Consider the following 23667-nt stretch of genomic DNA (forward strand, 5'->3'; position numbering starts at 1 on the left):
TTATATATTCTTGTACACCAAATAAATACTGCAAGTGCAGTACAACCAATGAAATAATATTCACATTTTAGGAGTAATGCAGAACAACACAAGAATTATAATGTTTTAACTGATTAGAAAAGTGAGGGTTCCATTGGGATTATTACTAAATAAAATTGTTACGTTATTTAAAAGTATTATCCCCACCCCACCCCCCCTCCTTCCTTTATACAAGTATTGCAGGGAGCGAGTTTATGCCTTAGAAATAATAAATCGCTAGATATTTTATTTGACTTGTTTTTAAGTAATAACAACAATGATAATAAAAGGAAAAATACATTTTTTGTGAGATTTAAGCAATGTTTTGATCTTCAATTTATGAGCAAATGTTTAGTTAAAAAAAAGAAAAAAAAAATGTGAGGAATGCCTGTAGATTTTGTTGTCCTTGGCGCCCAGATCGAAGTTGGTGGTAGTAAGGCATTTCTGCCCCCTGCCCCATCTTTAGCTACTACCACAGTGTAGATGCCGGCACACCAAAACAGGACGCGTCAGCTTTCATTACACAAGGTGCTATTAAAATATACTTACAAAACACTTGCTGACCACCGAATACATTGGAAGCACTCGTCCGTCCAAATGGACTGTCCCAGGCAAATGGACAAGCCTTAAAATCGAACCCTGACTGTCTGTTTTATAGTATTGGCTTCACCCGGGCTACTATACCAATGACACATGCTGCAAGCACAGTATATTTTTAAGTCTGTGCAATCTGTATTTGAGAATTTAATTGCAGGTGACTCAACACACTCCATCAGGAACTGCATTCCCCTCAAAATCCTCCTTTGCATAATAAATATTCAATGGCCCGTGCAGCTGCTGTAACCGAATGGCATCTAAATTTTACCACATAAGTAGTCATGGATCACTTTATTAATTTGTCGGCAAGTATAAAAAATAAAACACGCACCTCAGTAAGATGACAAGATGATTAGCAAAGAAGACAAACCTGCCTGGCTCATTCAGACTGTATTTCACGGTTTTTACTACTATTGAAGGCTGTTTGAAATTATTTTGTTGCAGAAGCAGCATGCTAAGCCTAGCCTTAAAACAATTAAAAAACAGCACCCCTCTACCTGGATACTGTGGTTAATAATTCAAAGCTTGTCTCATTGTCTGAAATATGTCACTAACACCCAGAATTTCAAAGCTTTACTCTCATGAAAAATGAGACCTCTGCTCCGACGCTTCTTCTCAAGGCCACACTGCTCACTTGTTTAGGAAGTTATAATGTCTCAATTGCCTAAGGGTTTACTTGAAATGCTGAAAGGAGGATTCGTTATCAAATTATAATTAATTAGTTTGTTTCAGTCAATACATTTCGACCAGATGAGCAAGTTAAGCCTGCTTCCCAAGCCTGGTGTTATGCAAGTGGTACATCAGGAACTGGTTGAACCACACAACTGTGGGAACATGCTTTCTGTAGCAGAGCGGTTGAGTTGTTTGTTTTTCTATCTAGGGTGTGGGATACCTTTACTACAGAATGACTAATACAATTGTTTTCAAATAAAGAATGAAGACAAGGAAGCTGTGCACCTGTGGTTTAACGTACAGCATAACTCCCTTATGCTCTCATGGTTTTGACTAAATACAAGCAAATCTAAATACTCTGTCAAGACGAGGGAATGTAAAAGCAGGCTGCTGCTCAACAGGCATTGCGACCATTGAATGGAAAAGACAATAAAATCTGAAATTCCTGCTCAGTTTAGAGATTGCTATTGTTAACGGGTAAATGGGGTAATTGTGTCCACGTTAATGTAGCATTTGAATGCTTGTTGCAATTCTAGAATTCAGCTCATTTGCAAATTTAACCTTGAGTGTTTCATTACAGACTCCTTTAGCAATATGATCCATGTCTTTTCAGATTTCAAGCATTACTAAAATCAAGCTATATGAAGCTCCAGTACAATGTATATTACAAATTGCAGGCTCAATTTTAATACCAAGGCCTTTTCATTGAATATATGAAGAAGAAAGAATTTCTAGACATTATCTTTTGGTAATTACAGAAGATTACCTCAAATCTGTTTGCTTATTAGGGGCAGATTAATGACCTGATAAATGCCTTGACTTGAACATCAAGAGCTAAAACTAAAACACAGATTTCAATGAAACTAGTTATCATTATCACAGAAGAGACACCACTCATTGGAATACCAGCCTCCTGCTGTAACTCGATTACTGCAACAAGTAAAGACAAAAACATGCCTCAACATACAGGAAACCAAGCTTGGCTGAGAAGGCTAGATTAATATGTCTAAAATGTGTTAATTAGTTTTTAGTATGCTGTTGTATAGTGCTAATGTACCACAGTACATGTGGGGAAAGCTACAGCTTTTGTATAAATGTACAACATGTTGGCTGCCAGCTCATTTGAATGCTATGGTTAGAATTTGACTGTAATGTATCTTGCAATGTCAATCAAAATGGCTTAAAAAAATCCCAAGCACAACATGCAAATAGCAAAATACACAATATTTTGTTCAACAAAGATGACACCCAGCAAACCTGTGTTGTAGTTATATTTGAATGTTGAAGATCACAAAACAATAACAGCAGCAATGTGTCTCCTGAAGGATCGAGTTTTCAGCCGACTGCTTCCTACAGTGCAGAAGTATTCTTCCTGATCTGAAATACATTTACAGTAAAAGAAATCTGCTTCCACATAATGCATCGTTCTCATGCTAAGGGTTTCACTGCAAGCCTCTCTTCACGAGTTAAAAACAAAGCCAGAGTAAATGGCAGCACAGTCTGTCAGACCACTTTCAGAGCAACTTCAAACTATAAAACCTGACGCCCCCCCCCCCCCCCCCCCCGCCTTGAAAACTATAAAATAAACAGTGTTTGAAATCCCAGTTCTGGCAAGAGCATTTTTATTTATTATTTATTTATTTATGCACTTGCGCATTCTCTGACTCTGTAGTGAATGAGAAACGGCATCATGGGAAAGGATGTAAACTCAGAATCTTGGAAGACTAAAAATAAATGTAAGGACTGGTGGTTCCATGAATTAAAAATTTAACTGAAAATCGGTCTTGTTTTTTGTGGGGTTTTTTGGTATAAATGCAAGGAAAAAACGGAAACATGAAAACTGAAAAAACATGAAAAATGCCTTTTCTGTATTCAAATTTACTACCAATTAATGCTGCTTCTTAACTTGTGTCTTTAATTTAGAAATGTTTCTCTTCGGTTTCACTTGGTATTATGGTATCTCTATAATGTGTGTTTGAGTCCGAAATGGGTCATTCCACACCAGCTCAACCACAGCCGTTGCCTGACCGTCTTAGATTTTATTTATTTATTTTTATTTTTTATTTCCCCTTTAAGCTGTGACCTGGAAAGGTCAACCTAAAGTGGAAAAAAAAAAAAAAAAAAAAAAAAAGACCATGACCAGAAAAATCACCTTGGGCCCAACTTAAACGCTACCGTCATGTGTAGCACCTCGTTAGACTCGTAATGAATAGGCTTTTGAGAAGCAGAAGCACCCAACTCACTTTTGGCAATTTGCCAGATGAGGGGTAAGTTGTGTTTTATTCAAACTTCAGGGCAACTCTTTACCCTGTAGGGGATGCAGGTTCTAAAACGTTAGTATTGCTGTAAGAACCTTGGGGACCACTCTTCTAATTTTTCAGTCCCCCAAACTGGTCACTAACCCCCTCTGAAATATCACCCAAAGATATTTTTGGATAGATGTTGATGACATCTACAAGAACCATGCAAAACTCCCATACTCCCCCCCTGCACCCATGCTGGTGGAAGACCCCCATACACCCCTCTGCATCCACGCTGGGGGAGGACCCCCATACCCTCCTGCATCCACGCTGGGGGAGGACCCCCATACCCCCCTGCCTTCTACTTGGAATTTCTAGCCTCCTACTTTAAATGACAATGAAAAGACTCACAGTGGATCAGTGATTGTAGTGCCCTATCACTGCTTAATCATATAAGCACCACTTTTGTATAATTCATTATAAAAAAAAACAATTCCAGGAAAATGTTATCAAGAGATAATGTCTCACTGAAGAAGTTCAGAGGCACTCATCTGAGACAAGTGCCTGATAATGCCACTGTCCCCAGGGCAAGGTTATCTCCTGATAAACCAGTCTGTCAGGCCTTACTACCTAACAAAGCGGTAACCAGGTTCCAACAAGCACATAAGTCACATACAGTATCAAGATCAATGGATCTCAGCTGCTTTTGACCTACAGCTGTAAACTCAAGTTTAACAGCAAGACAACGTCCCCAGTCTAAATAAAACCAGAAGCTTCCTTTGCAGTCATTGGAAGGCTGTAAACATGGGTCACTTCTTGCTAGAAACACAAAGTCAAAGATGAAGGACAGACAGAATACCAGGCAAATCCTGTTTTGACAATAAAAGCAATGATCCAAGGGATACAGAATAATATATAAATAGATTGGATGCTTTAATAAGCAGAACCTGTTCCACTGTATTTTAAGGAAATCCGTGAAACTGAATCAGGTTGTGAAAAAGCCAAAATGAAAACTAGAAATGGATACTGTATTCAAGGTTCTTATGCAATATTTTCATATCTTCAAAGCAGTCTACTTAATGTGGTTGCAAATAGCCCAGTGTTAGAAATGAAAAAAGTAAAAAATAGGATTAAAATGTGACATTGTAACTTTCAATCAGCACCAGGGTCCCCACACCTCACCATTCATTATAAACACTTGCATAGATTGCTCCAAATAGATAAGAGTTTAAAGTAACCTCCAAGTACTGTATACTTAACCATATTCAGGCATCCCGGCTTCATTCTTAAGAGTAACACAGTCTTGTGCCCCTCTTCTTTAAACAAGTTCCAGAGTAAATGTCAATGTGTATACAGTATCTTGAGAGAAGTAGCAGGGGCATGTCAAGGATGCAACTGTTATGAGACAGATTCTGTACAGTATCAAGAGCAGCTACATGCACCACAACAGACTTTCACTTTTAAAAGGAACTGCATCTACAGAACAAACATGTGTGCTGCTTCACCAGTACAGTACATGCAGAAATACTTATGTAAGCACAGACAGCTCAATAGCTCCAGGTTCACTCACAATCAACTTTGTCCGGAAATGAATTTATGGTGTTAAAAAAAATTTAAGAGATGCAATCCAAAAGGCCCAATTTGCCACTGTAGAACTCAGGGTATCAAATTGCACCTTTTAAGTGGCAACAAACTAGCTTTAATTGTGACTTTCAATGGCATTTTTCAAATTGATTAGAACATGCAATCGGGTTGTGTTGCAGGGCAAAAGCCCTGCTGGTATAGATAGTGTGTGTGTGTGTGTAACAATGGAAGGTTGGCAGGGATGTGATTAAATCTGTCCCTGCCAGCAATCACAGGTGTGGCCATTCTCAAATTAGGTAACTGATGCCAATTGGGGAATGGCCACATGTATAAAAGGAAGCAATCTTTGCTTGCCAGAGGAGTTTCCGGTGGCGAGGGGGAGTGTTTGTACTGAGATCTTTGTACTGATTCGCAACTTTTTGTGTTTGGTTTATTTTATTTTTGTTTAATAAAGTACGCAACAGTGCTTTAAGACTGAAGCTTTCTGTGTCTAATTCCTGCTGGTAGCCAGCCTGGGCCGTGACACTACCCTGTCACAAGGGTCATTTTCACAGACTACACCATCTCTCAGATTCTTCACATATCGCATATGCAAGTACCCCAAAGGATTTTAGGAAGAAGGAAGAATGCTAAAAGATTAGCTCTCATCACTCATTTTTGAAGTTATGGACTATAATGGGGGAGTGCCTGTGAAAACAAGCACCGAAACGAGGCATGTTTCAGAGGGTAGAGTTAGGGTATTCAAGATACCGTCTTGATACTTTAGTTTAGTAATGTGTCACCATATTACCTATTGATGACCATAGATGTTAATACGATGGAGCCAAATGTAGAAGTGCAAATGACACCAATAAAATGCCACATTGTACTTGCAAGAACTCCTAAACCACTGTGGTCATCACCTTCTCTGTAGTTTTTCGAACAGAAAATAAAAATAGAAGGTACAATTTACATGTTTTCACTGAAATTGAATTAACAAGTTTTAAGCTCCTGTTAAAAGGACATCAATTTTCTTTCTGCTGTAATGTAATTTCAAGTTCTAAGCAAATTTAACCTTCATGATCTATCCCTCAAGTCTTTTTGAACCCCATCCCAACAACAAAGAGATCATTCAGCATTGACTTTGTATGGAGATCAGTGGACCCAAATCAAGTCTGTCCGAGAAGACCGACCCCTTTTTATCGTTGAGTGTGAAGAGTCTTGTAAACAGAGAGTACTTTGTTGCCCCATGAAATCTTACAAACCATGTATTGACCTCTAGAGCTGGCCTCACCTCTTCCACTAACTATACCACACTGTGTAAAATCTAATACATTTTGTCAGCACCACAGACCAAAATATTTACTTTAAATCCTTCCACTTGCAATCTGCTAGCGTATTTGGAAAATCCTAAGTGTAGACAGCTGACCCACACAAAAACATCAAAGATTTAAAATAACAATTAATTTAATGGAAGTCTCTTTTTGTATATATCTATATATATACTAAAAAATAAAAATAAAAAAGCTAAACTAAAACAAACCAAGACCACTCTGCAGTGCTTATCCAGATTAGGGCATTCCAGTAATACCCAAACAGAAAGGTATTATGTGGACCACAGATGGTTGTTTTAAAAAAGTTTTAACCTGGCTAAAAAACAATTGTGGTTGATTTAAAAAATATTATTATTATTATTATAATAAGCAAATGGATTTTTAGCAAGAATAACAACAGCTGCTTGAACCTCAGACAATTTAGACACCTACTGTAAAAGATCATGTTCTGTTACCACGACTACCAATTATTCCTGTAGGTAATGGAACTGAATCATTGTCTGGCACTGAATCGTTAAACTTCAATATAATTCTAATGAAGCCCCTGTCACCAGTGCTTAGCATGCTTTGTCTCTTGTATTCTACAGTGTGTGTGTGTGCGATTAATTGCAGTTCAGCTAAGAAGTTCATAAAAAAAAAGTTAACTAAGAACATTACTGATCCTTTGTAGGCAGGTGTACCGTAACAATGCAGACAATAAATGAGGAAGTCAGTACAAATCTGTAATAAAAAAAGAATCTAATTCTTACGAGAAGTTCTGCATCCATTACTGAATGGCACTGAATGTAAATGACAACTGTTCAGACTGCTGAGAGTTTTTCTTGAATAAGTAAAAATTACTGCAGCCAAAATTAATCGGTTTATATCAAGTTGTGACAGCGGGAAAAACGTATTTCCTGTGTAACTGCAGGATTTGTTTACAGTAGGGCAACTTAGAAAATAGTAACAAACTCTTCAATTGGATAAATAAGCATTACAGAACTTAGAAATACTAAAAGGAAACTAACAATGCCAAACATTTCATGACACTGAAATAATCTTCAAGTCGAAACATTTGTCCTTGAATTTAGGTTTCTTTTAGCGTTTCTAAATTCAGCACTAGTGCATTTTCAATAGTGGATGATGAACAGCAAACATTGGCAATCCAAAGGCAGCTCATTTCCATTTCACATACAGAGCTAGACAGACAAACTGACAGGATAACTGAATTCCAGAACATTGTTTTCCCATAAAAAGGACTGTAAATAATGTCAAACCGAATCCCAAGATCAGTATTCCCCTTGTGACAGTATTTATGAGCGTATTAAAGGATTGGTTTCTAGGTGAAAATAAAAAGGTGTTTTTTTTGTTTGTTGTTTTTGTAATGTATTTCTAGTGCATCTTGACCCACAAGATAAGCGGTCAAAGACTATAATTCATAAGTACTGCATGTGCAGAGACATTCCTCACCATGGACAAAAATACACTCGGACTGACTTCTCCACAGATCACGCAATACTGTGCATTGTCTTTTGTCATAAGTAACGGTTAGAATTTCAAATGGGGACATTTAAAGTCACAGATGATTTATTTTTGTAAGCACTTGATTTTTAAACGTTAGCTTAATGCTACTGCTATTTTCTGTAAAGAGCCAGGTTCTGAAATAAGAGCCGAGAACCTGCTATGTAGGTAATCCAGTCGAGAAGAGGAGGGGTTTAATATGCAACTGCTGATTGCAAAAGGTGTGATCCGTTTAATTCATTTCATCACAATCTTCTCACCAAATGCAAAAATTACTAATCACCAGGGACTGAAACTACTGAGCGATATGTCCATACAGTGTACTGTTAATGCCATATAAGCATTTAAAACAAATAGAACTACTGCAGGTAACCAACACACACAGCACTTACACAGTCTTGATCACAAAAATCTCAAGATGTTGTTAGAACAGCAACCGCACCCCTCTTCGTTTTAATTATAGAAGCAGCTATACTGTAGTGTAGCTGTGTAAGGTCTGTTGCGCTTGTAATAGCTCTCTACAAACCTCACCTAAGGCCACTTATTAAAAAAGCATCTTCACTTAATGGGATTGGGAATATGACATTCAGCCTGCAATGCAGGAGATATTATTTAAATAATGTGCTTATGAATATTATTCAAGCTCATACATTAAGGACATTTGCATTAGATTTAGAACCAGGGCATTTTTTAATATTTCCTAGTTATTTTTCAAAAGGTGGTTCTGCACACACACACACACAAAAAAAAAAGAAACTGCCCACTGAATCTCACAGTCTTCCGTTTTAATACTACACTAGGCTCTGTCAACCACCGAGAGCTGGCCAAGGTCTTGAATTTGCCACTAGCGAGCTGGCATGAGGCCAGTATACAATGTTGCCAGGGAAATTGACAACCGCTGGTAAATAGCGGCCAACAACAGGGTCGTTCTCATTCATCCTGGAGGCAACTCATAATTTTCACAGTTGACTAGCACTCTCAACCAGCAGAGGAAAGACCTGCTTTAAATTAGCATTAAAGTAAACAGTGGGCCAATACGCTTTATTAGATGCTGTCTTGTTCTGCCCTTAACCTCTGGAACTGTTTATTTCTGATATCTCCCTTGTGTATCAAGAAGTGTCTGCTGCAGATTGGTCCTATAATAAATCAATCACGGTAAATCCAAACTGTCCATTTGCACAAAGGCAGATTAATGACATTGTGTTTTTGCTTGGACCCGAAACGTTAACAACAAACGGTTGGATGAGCGGTGGGGTCTGCTATAATAAATCATACACGGTAAATCCAACATTACTGTCCCATTTGCACAAAAGGAAGGCAGATTATGACTATTGTGTTTTTGCTTTCGACCCGAAAGTTACAAGCAAACTGTTGTAGATGCTAAGGGGTTAATTAGCGATATGTTGAGAATGAACTAAAAATATCAGAGAGAAGGAATAGTGACCCTGAACTGCCCCTAAAAAAAGAAAATACCGAACCAAATCTCTACTGAGAGCAGCCTGCTGTTTGAGGTTCCTGATCTCACCTGCTATACATGCATTCACCTTGGCCTAAAAACATCAGAAGTAAGATTATAATAGTATAATTGTGATTTACCGTCTCCAAACAGGGTTAAAAACAGCCTTTAGAAAAAGGACACTCTGCCCCAGCAGGACAGAACAAACATATTCTAACATTAGCACAGTATGTTATTGGAGGAAACTGGTAAACAGCCCACTCATAAATCATCCATAACAAGGTTTTACACCATGAGCACAGCACAGCCCATGTGTTAAAGGCATTAGCTTTCTATTTAATAAGTTTGACATGAATTACACACTTTAAATTTTGCACCCCCTGAACGGGACGGTAACTCCCTAACATAGAGAAAATAGAAACCTGGTAGTGGCTCTGAACTTGGGTGAGATTTATGTTATAACGAAGACAACAACTGGGCCAAACAGTAGCAGTCATTTATCTTGGGAATAAAAGAAAACAGGAAGGCATCACATTTGACCTGAATACATTAGCATGAAAATAAATTTGTGAGAACAGATATTTTAAAAGCAGCATTACATACTAACATACTGTAGGCTGCCCAGTGTAGTTTTAGCCAACTTGTACAGTTTTACTTAAGTCAATTACATTACTGTTCATATAGCGGTTAGTTATTACAGTTAATACTTCCTGGCAGAACTGAAAGAAACATGCTATTAATGCAAGGTGCTGCTGCTACAGTATATGCAGAAACAACAGGCATACATTTAATTATTGAAGTAGGCAGTGTTTGTATAGGAAACCCTGGTTTCTAATGGGATATAAAGCTATACTGCAGAAGCTGCAACATAGGCAGTTTTATTTATTACTGGGTAATGTGTTTAAAAGAAAATAGTAAATAGTAAAGAAATGAAAAAGGAAAGAATGTATACTAACATGCTGAATACAGTAATTACATGTCCTTTCTCTTGAAAAAACTATCCAGCGTAGATTGCTCCTCACGTCAGTTGCCCTGGTTGCAGTTTGTGTGAAGATGACGTATGTGCATGATTCATACTACAATAGGACATCTCTGAATTAGCGTTATCTTTGAATTAGTCAACCATGGTCTTTGTTTTCAATGAGAGAATAACACATTGGACACTGGAGAAAGTTCAGTGTCAGTCAGTACTGAGATCGATGTATCCGGGTCGATCCTGTACGTGATCATTCTAATAGGGATAATTTGCACTGAAAAAAAAAATCAGTTCTTGCTGTTGGGATCGTTAAACAGGTGTTCGTTATAAGAAGGGTTTTTTATAGTAAAGTTAGTCTGTATATAAAAACAAAAATAACTTCTTGTGTGGACTGCCACTTGGTCATTTTTGAAATGCAACTAAGTTCGAAAGAGTGGGTCTTTAGTTTTGGAAGGTTAGGTGGTACTGTATTGAGTTTACTTGCAAGACACTTATTTACTGCAATACTTTGCTACATTAACTATCATAACACGTAAACTTCCCTTTGTTAAACACAATGAAATATATCACTGCCAAATAAATACTAAGAGCTGCAATTCTTTAGTTTATAATGTATATCGAATGAATAGCGTAAGGGCACTGCTGTATATCAAGTCCAAAGTATAGAATGTTGTACAAGAGCACCAACATTATTAGGACATTTTCAGGTTGTTAAAGCCTAGGTTGAAAAAACTTAAGCCTCAGGTATTTCCAGTAAAGAGTTTTATTAGATCCTGCCTCAAAACAAATGTACTCTAAACAATAAGAAAGCACTAACAGATGACAGGTGTCCTGCTGCAATATCTGTACAACTAGGGGGGGATGTCTGACACAAGGCAAAGCCAAGTGCAATTAAACAGCCTACAGTAGGCTTGTGGATTTTGGACCATATCAGAACACTCGGGAGTGTGCTACTGCACTTAAAGCACTTACAAATCAGAACTGCTGGAGACAGTTACAGTAGATAGTAGATTAGAGCAGTCTGGAGTGAAAGATCAGTGAATTAAGATACGTATGCTAAACCTAGTCATATGGATTTTAAGACCAAGCGTAAAACACTTTACACATTGCATCATTACATACATACAATAAGCACCATTTAAAAAAAAAAGAGTATACAAAGCTAGTTTCATACAGGCTGTGCACGAAGAAGCTTACTTCACATGTACTGCAGCTTAGCGATTGCTTTGGAGGCTTGCAGGGTGATCTGGTTATTGCTGAACAGACAGCGGATTCTCTGAAGGAAATTTGAGAATTGCTGAATAAGAGTTCTTTCAAAGATAAGTCTGAACAAACATCTGTTTGTGAAAGTCCCCCCCCCCCCCCCCCCCCCCCCCCCCCCCCACACACACACACACACACACACACACACACACACACACACACACACACATAAAATCAACAGAAATAAAACCCATAGAAGGATAGCTTCACCTCTGAAAACAATACAACTATTTGTATCCCCCACAAGCAAGTCCAATTCAAATCAGGTACAAAAATCTGATCTTCATAGAGTTTAATAAAAAGATTATTTTTGAAAGGTTTCATCTGGCAGTTAACTGACCCAAGGAGTGTGCGCTCGCGCACGTACCTTTAAAAGGCAATCTTCCAGACTTTCACTTATTTAGAATAAAAACACTATTTTTGGGTCTGTTTGCCTTACTATTGGTGGAAAACAGTAAAAAGGGTCAATGCATCCATCAGTAACTTGAAATGCAGAATAACGGTTTATATTAAATCTGTAACAGACTTGTTTTAAAAAACATTAAAGTCAATATTAATTTCCTTTTTTCAGGAAATGTACTAAATTATTAAATACAAAGTTTAATTTGAATATATCTACATTTGTCCTAATAAGAAGTATTATCCTAATAAGAAGTCATTGCAGGTATAATACATCAGAAATCACTGCAAGTTTATTATTATTATTATTATTATTATTATTATTGAGGTAATTGAAAGACTTTGTTTACCAAAGGCAAACCATTAAAACATTTGCTGAAGATCTAGAGGATATTTTGATGCCTGCTACAGGCAAAAATCAGAGTCCCTGATGTGCTACTGGTTTGTTTTACACAAGGGGTTGTGGTTTTAAATTATGTCGGAGATTTCTTATGGCTTTGAAAATACTAAATGTGCAAAACATTAGAGAAAGATTGTTTTAACCCTTCGAAGGTTCATCAGACAGGTTCACGCACCATTGGGTTTTTTGTTTTTCTGTTAACAGAAACTGTTTGACATTGTGTGAATACTATAAATCACACAGTAAATGTCACTCAGATGCAAAATTTGATCTTTTGATTTCTATAATGCATATTACGTAAAAAAAGTTGTTATTAAAATCCACAGTTTCCGCTGCAGTTGGCGCTGGTGCAATGCTTACTGTATACATCGCAAGCGGGCATAATTACGTGTAAATAAACAATATGTATTTTAAAACATTTACTGTTCTATATCATGTATTTTTAAACTACACATGAATGTTTTATTCCATTAAAATTGATTACCTGTAAAATAACAGGATTTTCAATCAAATAAAAACAAGTGCTATGGTGACGTCACCAAGAAATTATGCAAAGCAGTACCAACGAAGGTTCGAACCTTCCTTCGGTAACGTGTTCCCAACCTTCGAAGGTCAAAATGTACCCTTCGTTGCAGCCCTAACAGGAACAATAATTTAATGTACTGCATTGCACTGAAAAAGGTAATACAAAGGACTATTTTATTTTCTACCATATTTATTTTAATTAGTTATATATACTTATTTTAGTATCTTCACAAATAGTTAACTAAAGACAAACTACACATTTACATTTAAATGTGATTCCACCTGTCACAATGGGAGAATGAACATGAACGCACATTTGTTCTTACTTTGCAATGTTACGCAGGACTACAGCAGCACAGATGTTACAGACTCGCTCAGGCACCATCCTCAAATCTCCATGTAGACAGTGAAACCTTCTCTTTAGCACACCAAAACACCTCTCTATCACATTTCTTGATTGTGTGTGTTATAGCGAGTATGGGCTTCATTTATCGTGTTGATGAATGGTGTAAGTAACCAAGGTTTCAGCTGATATCCACTGTCTCCAAGCAGTATTCCAGGTACTGCGTCCCCTTCAAAAGCTTTGTGTACAACAGACTGCCTCGGGATGCGGGAATCGTGGGTTGAGCCAGGCCAGCGAACCACAGAGTCAATCATTTTCAGGTTAGCATCACATATCATTTGCACATTTGTGCTGCGGTATCCTTTCCTGTTCACATGCAGATGTTCATCAACTGAAGGAGCTTCCATCTTTACATGTGTCCCATCAACTGCTCCCACAACATTTGGAGATCCAGCAATATAAAATAAGTCACTTTTCAACGTGTTCAGAACAGCTGGCTCTACAGGAAGCACTGGCAGTCTTGCTGCAAGTTCCTTTTTACCTGTAGACTGAGGCAGTGGATTTATGCAACCCCATGAAATCCCGCAAAGAATTTAAAAAACAACCCGTCGCAAACCTGTAACACCTCAGGGACACTACGGTTTCTGTCTGTGGCAGGCTTCAAGTTATCCTTTAGAGCTTCTGCTAATGTTAGAATGGTTTGCCTTGGTAAACGAAGCCTTTCAATTACCTCAGTATCTGAGTACACTTCCAGTGGATTGTTTCTGTCTTTAAACACTCTCTCTCTCCTCAGACAGTGTTCATACAGCCAGAGATTACAGTGGGAGGCCATTATTTATTTATGACAGTTTACGGTTTCCATGGAAACATAGACATAATTTCTAAGTTAGCCTGAGGGTTTGGAGGCTAACTTTTTAGGCTAAGTCTGAATTTTTATGCAACTGGCTAACTTGCATTAGACTAGTCTAAATAACAAAACTAAGACCGGTCTAGCTGTTTAGACTAGTCTAATATAGTTTTATGCAACCATCTCCTGCTGTTTTATACAAATGGCATGCTTGTGATATCAGTAACCTACTTCAGATATACCATCCATAATTTATGTTTTAGTATGTGGAACAGTTTTACAAGCAAAAATGTGTCAGGTTCCTTTATTATATTCTCACAAAAAATAAAAATAAAAAAATAAAAATTAGCTAGAAAACAATCACTAAACGGAAAGCCACAGACCTTGCAAATTAATAATAATAATAAAAAAAGTGTAAGACATGTATTCCATCTTTTTAGCTATTACCCAAGATTCAATTTACACAACCCAATTTCCAGAAGTTGAGAGAGCTGCACAGCAGGTCCGTTACGACTAGGGCTGTAACGAAGGGTACATTTTGACCTCTGAAGGTTCGGAACATTACCGAGGAAGGACTGAATCTTCAATGGTACTCATTTGCATAATTTACTGGTGACATCACCATTGCTACTAGTTTACATTTGATTGAAAATCCTATTATCATACAGGTAATCCATATAAATGGAATAAAACACCCACGTCGTTTAAATCATGTTTCACATAATTTAAATAAAAATACATGTTTATGTACACATAATTGATGCTGCCTGCAATATATACAGCAGGCTTGCATTGCAGCAGAACCTTATTGCAACCAATTAAAAGAACTGCAGCTGACTTAGGCAAAACAAAGCTTTATTTAGCACTCACTGTTCCAAGCCAGTTATCAGTCACACAGTCACATTTTACTAATTTAATACTACTACTAAATAATAATAATAATAATAATAATAATAATAATTTGAACTTACCCACAGCTTGTCAAGTGATCCCAGGGATTGGTTGTGCCTCCATGATAGGAGTCACTTGCATAGTCTGCATTTCACCTTTTTTTGGTTGTATGGCCATTTAACAATAATCCCAAACAGCAGAGGCTTTGCGCCATTTCTTTCAATACAGCCAACACTATACACTGCTTTGCTGTCGAGATGGCAAATTAACAAATTAAATTTCTGCCTCTGGATAACACGAGGGGGCGGGGGGGGGGGGGGGGGGGGGGAGTGCTCAGTTTTCGAAATTAAAATTATTAGTGTTAGTGTTGCATTATCATTCCACCATAGCACTTCTGTTACAATGTCTTGTACACCAGGTAGTCAGTAGGCTACATATTTTACAAGCAATACAATCACTATAGGTACCCTCCCCCCAGTGCTTTGGCATAATATCCCTGCTCCAATGCATGGCAGTGGCGCCATATAGAGTTGCTACGTATAGCAATGTGGTTGTGGACTTTAATACAACAACTTCTGTTTCAGTGATATCCATTATACAATTCAAAAGATAGTGTGAATGCCGCCTGACGAACCTTCAAAGACTCAGAACTACCTTTGAATTCCTGGCTAGCGAAGGAACCTTTGAACACAGCCCTATCACGGCCACTATAAACTTCCTGCATAATCAAGGAAGAGTTTAGCTAATGTTTCCTGGAACACACAGCCAAGCATATTACTGACTGGTATTTTAGTAAGTCATCCATCTGTTATTTCACAACTCGCAAGGAACAAAAAACAAATCTGTGAAAACAATCCCATTCTTTTAAAATGCATTGTGTTCTGTGTGCTTTGCAATTACCCGCTGCAGTACCAGAGAACAAAGGTATTGGAGTAATCTAGAAACCAATGTAAAACTAGCTGCTTATAACAAATGCTATCAAATACTGCAGACAAAATCTGTTGTAGCTGACAGAAGGTAAAGTTTCAGACAGTCATGTACAATTTGCAATCTAAGATTTCTCTCCTTCTGACCAGCAATTCTGGTATATATAAAGAATGGATTTTGAATGACTGTGTGCAGTTCAAAAACTCTGTCTTGTAAATTAAGATCAAACTTAAACCTTCAAAATTAATCACATCTAAAGCCTATTGATGGTGACTGATGAAAGCTGCTTTAAATTCTACATTGAGACTTCTGGTTGCCACTTTCCAGGACAGTTCTGCTTTAGCCATAACATGTGTGTGGCCCCCAGTGCGAACAGAGATATGTATTTATGTACATTATCATAAATTGCCATAGCACATTCTAATGTGTATAGAAAAAACTACCTGTGTTGAAACCCCTCTTTCTTCACTATCCCATCACCCTTACATTTGTTTTCAGAACTGGGGTCTCAACATCAAATGGGAAGGTGCTAACAGGTCAGGCTTCATAACAAAAAGCTATTTTGGAGGGAGGGTGGTATATAGGAAAACACTGCACAACAGCTGGCAAATATACAGTATTGATACAAAATATCAACTAGATGCTTGAGCTTGTCCCTGCCACCCTCGTTTCAAAACAATAGAAAACAAAGTCAAGCAGACAAATGTTTCAGCTACAGCCTTCTTCAGTTTGACTACTAGTTTATTAATAATGCTTGTTAACACAGCTTGCAGTTTTCTGAACAAACTGGACAATGCACTCAGCACGGTGCCAAACCAAGAGTCAACATAATCAACAGCAAACAACAAATAGAAATCAACATTCATACTGGCAGCTTACTCAGCTGGGGGGTTGAGGAAATGTAAATGTCATTTGCTATAACAAGAAGTCACTGTATGCTGATAAACTGGTATGTGCTAAATGGAAAGGTATTGAACTAAAACTTCAACATTGCATTATTCCAGCAGCACTCGTCAAATGAATTTCTGGACACCACATCTAACAATGCCAATGTAACCTTTTAAAGGGTTTCATTTGAGATTTTAAAAGTGCAGTAATGTAGCACTCAGTTGCCATCATATTTTGAATTTTTTGCTCCCTAAAAATGCCTTTTCAGTTTTCATAATAAAAATACTGACAAGTAAAGCTTCTTAGACAGTTTGAAGTATGTTTTTTTTTTTTTTTTTTTTTTTTGCATTCAGCAGAGCTGTATTTGACTACACAGTGGACGTGGGGCAACTGCTTTAGTTTGTTAATGCATGCCGATAGTATAGGATCCCTATCCATTATAGTTTGTGTACAATATGTTAAATTATATTTTAGATACAGACAGAAATGTTACTGCTTTCCATCTATAAACACCTGTCATTTATTATTGCATAACGTAGCCTAATGTTATTATGATGTAATTAGCAGTTAAAAGTGAAAATGTATGTCAGCAGAATCTACAAGGTGCTACAAGTTCATGGACAATGCGCCAAACTGGCATAGAAATATCACTATATTTAAAGAGTGTGTATTTTTACAGCAACGTCAGACAGCTTGTTTACTCACATGCTTGAATAAAGCACCTGCTGTCGGAGTGCCAAAACAGAACAAACACTACGGGCAAGAACCACATCGTTCCGCATACACCTCTATACATCTCTACAAATGAAAAGGGTACTTCCTCCAAGCTAACTATCTGTAACTATTAAACGCTGGATTCTAAAAAGTCGTAATCCGAGCCGTTTTGAAAAAACAAACACAAAAATAAGAAGGCCTACACATAGGTAAATCGAAACAAGAGCAAAAATGTGAAACTTGAGAGGACGCCACCTGCTCAGCGATGTAGTGTTTGGAAAATAAAAAGGGAGGGGGGCTGCTGATTTCTCAACAAAAACGAAAAGGAAACAGACCATACATTAAGTGTTTTGTATAGGTTTTGTTTTGTTTTTTAATTAAAATCCCGCAACGATATATTATTTAATATGGAGGGATGAGAAAGGAACATTTAAAGGGCAAATGACAACAAAACAAATTATAGCACGGAATATCAGATTAACAATATAACATAGCCTTGGGTGCTAATATTAACTTTAAGGGATCAATAGTGTGTGCGATCTGAACAAAATAAAAAACACAGCCTGGGTCTCACCTGACACTGACAGCGACTATCAACTTAAATGCCAACAGCTCGATTTCCTAGCTCACACTGTTAACGTAAAGCCGCAGCGCAAGCTTAATAATATTAAAATGCAATAACATTATTCAACCCAAGAAAATAAGTCCTGTGCTGACCGTACCGTGTAGTATTTACAAAGCACTCGCTCTGCAACTCTTGAGAAACAGGATATACACAGCAGTATTGCCTGGCTTTTCCGATAAAACTATCCAAACTGTCAACATCACCTTTTTAACGCGCACGACTTGCAGCGATAAAAAAAGCTGGCTGGCTGTTTGTTTATTTATTTATTTATTTATTTATTTTTTTGTGGCAAACTATATCTGAGTCACGCCAGCTCTGTGACCGGCTACTTTCGAAAACGTGTTCACACAATGTGAAATTTAACAAAAACATTCAAAACATTATCCATTCATTAAAAAAAAAAAAAGACTTACTCGTTGCTCTGATATTTTAAATTAGTACGACGTGTTCCAATTCCAAATCTACTATTTGAAATTAAAAGTTGTACTTCTATTCCGTTGCCCCTTGTTACAACGCGAGGCTCCTGCTGGTCTTTTGCGGACACCATCTGGCAGGAAACCTGTCCGAGCACAATGTGCGCATGCGTGCACACCACCTAGCAATACTCCCAGCGTGGGAGCACTATTTGGCAGCTGGGACTGGAGCCCAAACAGAGCAACATGCGGACGGGGTCTCCACCGCATACAACAGAATGACAACTAGCACACAACACAGGTTACTTTCTGCAGCACGCTGCACTTTGCAAACGTGGCATTTCAGAACTGCTTTAAATGCACGCTAAAACTGGCACAACTTGTTTGTTTTCTTTCATAAAACAACTGATGGTATACGTTAAAAAAAAAAAAAAAAAAAAAAAAGTTTATTACAGTACAGTGACCCATTGAAATGTCGCATTTAATGCAATACTTGCAGAAACATCTGTGTCTACCGAAATGAACGAGTGCTGCTTTAATTTTTTGACATTTCTTGCAGTCAGCCTCTTATAAATAATTCAAGTAGCCCGCAAAAGCAATCTATTTCAACCTCAAATGCAAAACAGTTACACGCAATGAAAATCACACTTTCACAAACATAATTTTTTTTTTTTTTTTAAAAAAAGGGAGATTCCCAGCTTCTGTGGTAAGCAATAAGTAATAAATGCAACGCTATCACTCGGGTTGCATGTTATATACTCCCAAAACAGACTGACAGTGTCCTCTAATACTATTTATATAGGCAGATTACCATAGCAGCTTAAAAAAAATGCTGACGTATCTGCATTATTTTTTTAACAACGCAGCATTTAATTCCCATTTTACCGCATTTACCAGTTAAAAGTAATATTTTATTTACCTACCCGAGTTCCACTCTGCTACCTCCCAAGTCTGTCCCTTTCTCTTTCTCTCCCTCTACTCCGACTGGTTAGACGGTAGCTCTATACACGTGACAATGTGAGCTTTCACTATTGGAGGAACTCAAGAGACAGTAAGACACAGCTCACTCCCCGCCTTTCTCTGCACCTGAATGTGAAAAAAGGCTGACTGATCAACAAACGCCGTAATTGCATACGGTTAGTTGCTGTACGATATCAGTGATCTTCAGTATTATTGCACTCAGGGGCAGCGTATTGCAGAGCTAACTGACTGGACCAAGAAAATACTACAGTGCATAACCTCGCAGATATTGCTACCGAGGGAAAAAAATAATCTAATGCGGTAAAACAGAAGGACGTTTTTATTTATGCATTTGAACATTATTTTTACACTTATTTACACTTTCTTATATTATTATGCACAAAGTACACATTTGACTAATATCCATACAGTGTACAGTAATGCATTTCTACATTGTGTGTATTCCTTAAATAATCCCCCCCCCCCCCGTTGGGAATAGTTGGGCTTGTTTTTTTTTTTTTTTCTTGCAGTCCACCAGAACTAAGGGATAGGGTATCGGAAAGCCTGGGTATTTCAATTCCATTTTGGAAATGGAGGCTGTTCGTAAGTCTGAACTGTAACTGAAAATCAGTTTTAACAAATCTGTACACCTGCTTCCCTTTCAATTCGAAGACAACCACCAACAAACATGGGATATGCATGTCCATTGGGTAGGTATAGCTGAGTTCTCTGTACCAGAGCTGCCGATATGCCCGTTCCTGGGATGATGCACTTGATCCAGCCCACCAAGGGAATAAAACTGTCATCTTGAGGAAGCCATTTCTCTTTTTCCTTCTCAAAACGGTATGGTAAGACCTCTGTGTTGAGCTGAGCGTCTTGATAGAAAAGAGCATCTCGACTCGATTGTATTTCCCTTGCATTTGTGCTGAAAGCTGGCTCACCGATTTCCCGGAATCAACGACTTTGAAAAGGCCAAGCCTTTCGCCTCGCTGTCTTTCAGCGGCATTCTTCGCTTGTGTGGTAGGCCGCTCTTTGTTATCTGTCTGTCGTGTGTGAGCGACTGCCTGTTCAGTCACCCGCGAGTGATTGTCTGTTTCTTTCTTGAGAGTGCATAGTTCCTCCACGGGGCTAGGCCTTGCCGTATCCTCGCTGTTGAGTGACTCTTCCAGCCATGCTCTCCTCCACGGGGCTAGGCCTTGCCGCACCCCCGTTGTTGAGCAGACCTCGCCGGCTGCATAGGCCTGCCCACCTCGGAGAATCAGGCCTTGTAAACAAACAGTATGCTATCCCCCATCTATCTATTCTGCCGTGGTTTTTTGCTGTCTGCTTAAACTTGTCCACCACGGCTTCGGCACTTGTGTACCCCTGGTGCATTGCCTACTGGGCACACCAACAGCAAACAACCGGGCCCACCCAGCAGGCAGAGGCCAGCAGGACGTTGCCAGCTTGCATACCAGGGTCCCAGGAGGCGTGTCTGTGCACCAACCCTGCTTTCCTCCCCAAGGTGATCACAGCCTTCAACATTAATCAGTCTGTGGAACTGGAGTCCTTCCATCCACCTGTGCTTGCTTCAAGGATGAGAGATTTAATTTCCTCTGCCCAGTGTCGGCATTGAGATGCTACATGGATAGGACAAGAGCTCTACGTCAATATGACCAGCTCTTTGTCTGTCATGGGACATGGACCCTAGGACAGCCCCTCTCAAAGCAGCGTCTGTCACATTGGATTGTGGACAGAGTCTCAACTGCATATGTTGATGCTGACTTGCCCCCACCTGGTAGGGTAGCCTCACACTCCACTAGAGGGTTGGCTACATCTTGGATCCTCTTCAGAGGGGCCTTGATGTCTGATATTTGTACTGTGGCTAGCTGGGATACGCTGCATACCTTCTCCAGGTCCTACCGGCTTAATGTGATAGACCCTGCCCTGTCTTCATTGGGCATGAGGATCCTTGAGGGTGTAAGTTCACACCGCTAACCCCTGGGTTAGGCAGTGGTAGTGTGTCCCTCATATGCTGATGTTCCTTCTCCCTTGCAACGGCTTTGGTATACATTATCCCATACAGAATGTTTGTTGATCGTCGTCTTTGAATTGAAAGAGAACGTTAGATTGCTTACCGTAACCCTTTTTCCATGAAAGAGAAGAAGACCACCAACTGCGAGGTCACATCGGTCACCCTCATGGGTTCAATGGAAAAAGAGAAATGGCTTCCTCAGGATGACACTTTTATTTCCTCGGTGGGAGGGACCAAGTGCATCATCCCAGGAAGGGACCTATCGGCAGCTCTGGTATAGAGAGACCAGCAATGCCTACTCAATGGGCAGGCAAATCCCATACATAATGTTCGTTGGTGGTCCTCTTCTCTTTCAAGGAACGAGGGTTATGGTAAGTAACCTAACATTTATACACCTTCTATCTGTGAATAATACAGCGATACAGCACTGAAATGCAATAATAGTAGTGTTGTGGTTAGAAAGTCTTTAAAACATACTATAAATGGGGAAAAAGGTTCAATTTAAGTTAAAATTGAAATTGTAACACAGATTTAAACATCCAGGAAAACATGAGTAACGTAGGCCCTAGTGCTTGTTCTTAAACAAAATTGATTACAGCTTGCTATGTCAGCCTCCTTTGGCTAAAAAAAACAAACAAATCAACTGATTTTGTTCAAATGAAAATGTTCCCATTAAAATTGACTGTACTTGTTATGCCACTTCTCTCATAGTCAGTCAATTATACCCTTGGTATAATTTTTTTAACTGTCTTGATTGTGCAAAGAGACCAAGTAAAACTAGCTCCATAGAAAGACCAGTTCACTATAAAACTCCCTCCCCATCAGTCTCTTTCAGTTTGAGGCAATTGGAACACCCTTGGTGGTTCTGCATAGGACTTGTTTAATGTAACTTTTACAGCTGTAATGATCTCAGTTGTATAGCCCCTTTCATTGTACAACATCATTTAATAACAAGTCTTAACAGCATAAAAGCAGCAGATTAAAAATAAGAACTGTGCAAAACATTAAATATGCATGCCTCCTGCACATTATTTTCATTTCATTCTGTTCAAAAGGCACAGCCAATTAATCTTGCTGAGATCCCAATTTAAAGTTTTAGAAGTGAGCGACATATCCTTTTAATATCCTGACCCTTTAACATCATGACGTAACACCTCAACACCAGCATCTATTGAAGAGGGACAGTTCAGAGAGTATCCTAGATCTGCACAGCATAGAAATCAAATCAAGCACAATCGGTCTTGGGCAATTCATGTATACCTGTATCAGGTAATGCATTAGAATAATGAGTTAATTCATTCTGCCACCTCCCCCTTGGAACTAAAAGTATATACAACCACCAGTTTCTGTACAAATGCTTCTGTGCAAATGCTTCTGTAATAGGAATACATTTGAAATGTTTGGTGTGCGGCTCCCGCCAAAAGATAATGGGGACTATTTAATTGATTAAATAGTGGCTGTTCTAAAAACTTAGCATGGCATTTTATTTACACTCAAATTCTCTTAATATCCCTCCTAGTAATTTCATCCTCTGCGTGTTATCATTACATTAACATTCACCAGCCACGATAAAGGGAGTCAATAGGGACAAACTGATGATAATATCACTTGGGTTATTCACACACTCACATTTATGAGTCATACAAGTGATTTCCACCCACTTACTACCACTTAATAAAAGCATAAGATTAGAAGCTGTACAGTATTGAAATAAAGTTGTAGCACAAGAATGCAGAACACTGCAACATGCTTACAGTACTGTTGTAATTATTACTGTGTGTTGTATCCGGTCAGTTTAATGTACATTAAAAATAAGTGTTATCAATGAATGCTACTGTTTGTTGTCTCAACACTTTTGCTGTGTTGTAATGTTTATTTTGCCTGGGTATTGGTGAACTCCACTGTGTTGTAATGTCTATTTCTCCTGGGTATTGGTGAACTCCACTGTGTTGTAATGTTTATTTTGCCTGGGTATTGGTGAACTCCACTGTGTTGTAATGTTTATTTCTCCTGGGTATTGGTGAACTCCACTGTGTTGTAATGTTTATTTTGCCTGGGTATTGGTGAACTCCACTGTGTTGTAATGTTTATTTCTCCTGGGT

The 23667-nt window shown here is 38.5% G+C and overlaps 1 protein-coding gene across 5 annotated transcripts in view; it reads right to left on the bottom strand.

Annotated features, from left to right (window-relative positions):
- The window catches only part of LOC121303512 (spermatid perinuclear RNA-binding protein-like), an 80420-nt gene extending 60836 nt beyond the window's left edge, over window positions 1-19584 (bottom strand). For 2 of the 5 annotated variants that reach the window (XM_041234235.1, XM_041234239.1), the window contains exon 1: window positions 18592-18729. The gene's annotated coding sequence lies outside the window, so the exon portion shown is untranslated. Of the gene's footprint in view, window positions 1-2544; window positions 2567-18591; window positions 18730-19510 lie in introns of those variants that run through there. The other 3 variants (XM_041234236.1, XM_041234238.1, XM_041234237.1) reach the window with 3 other exon arrangements.
- Window positions 19585-23667: the final 4083 nt, after the last annotated feature.

Source organism: Polyodon spathula, chromosome 33, assembly GCF_017654505.1.
Source record: "Polyodon spathula isolate WHYD16114869_AA chromosome 33, ASM1765450v1, whole genome shotgun sequence".
Lineage (NCBI taxonomy): Eukaryota > Metazoa > Chordata > Actinopteri > Acipenseriformes > Polyodontidae > Polyodon > Polyodon spathula.